This window comes from Chiloscyllium plagiosum, chromosome 14 (assembly GCF_004010195.1).
Source record: "Chiloscyllium plagiosum isolate BGI_BamShark_2017 chromosome 14, ASM401019v2, whole genome shotgun sequence".
NCBI lineage: Eukaryota > Metazoa > Chordata > Chondrichthyes > Orectolobiformes > Hemiscylliidae > Chiloscyllium > Chiloscyllium plagiosum.
The window spans coordinates 78,419,131-78,419,775 of NC_057723.1; positions in this window are offsets into that span (position 1 = coordinate 78,419,131).

A 645-nucleotide genomic window follows, 5' to 3' on the forward strand; every position below is an offset into this window, starting at 1 on the left:
TTCTTCCTCCAGGTGTCTGGTGGTGAGGGAGCGGCAGTGAAGGAGGCCCAGGACCTCCATGTGCTCGGCAGAGTGTGAGGGGGAGTTGAAATGTTTGGCCAAAGGTCGATGTGGTTGATTGGTCCGGGTGTCCCGGAGATGTTCCCTAAAGCGCTCTGCTAGGAGGCGTCCAGTCTCCCCAATGTAGAGGAGACCGCATCGGGAGCAATGGATACAATAAATGATATTGGTGGATGTGCAGGTAAAACTTTGGTGGATGTGGAAGGCTCCTTTGGGGCCTTGGATGGAGGTGAGGAGGGAGGTGTGGGCGCAGGCTTTGCAATTCTTGCGGTGGCAGGGGAAGGTGCCAGGATGGGAGGGTGGGTTGTTGGGGGGCATGCTCACTGTCTCCAAATATGAAGTATACTCAAGGCTGAGATAGACATTTAATCAGTAAAGGAATCAGGGGTTATGTGGAAAAGGCAGGAAAGTGGAGTTGAGGATTATCAGACCAGTCATGATCCCATTGAATGGCAGGGCAGACTTGATGGGCTGAATGGCCTACTTCTCCTCATCCATCTTAAGGCGTTGGCATTCATCAGCAACACACAGCCGCAGCATTGTATCCCAAATGCACCATACACTACAGCAACCCACTAAAGCTAT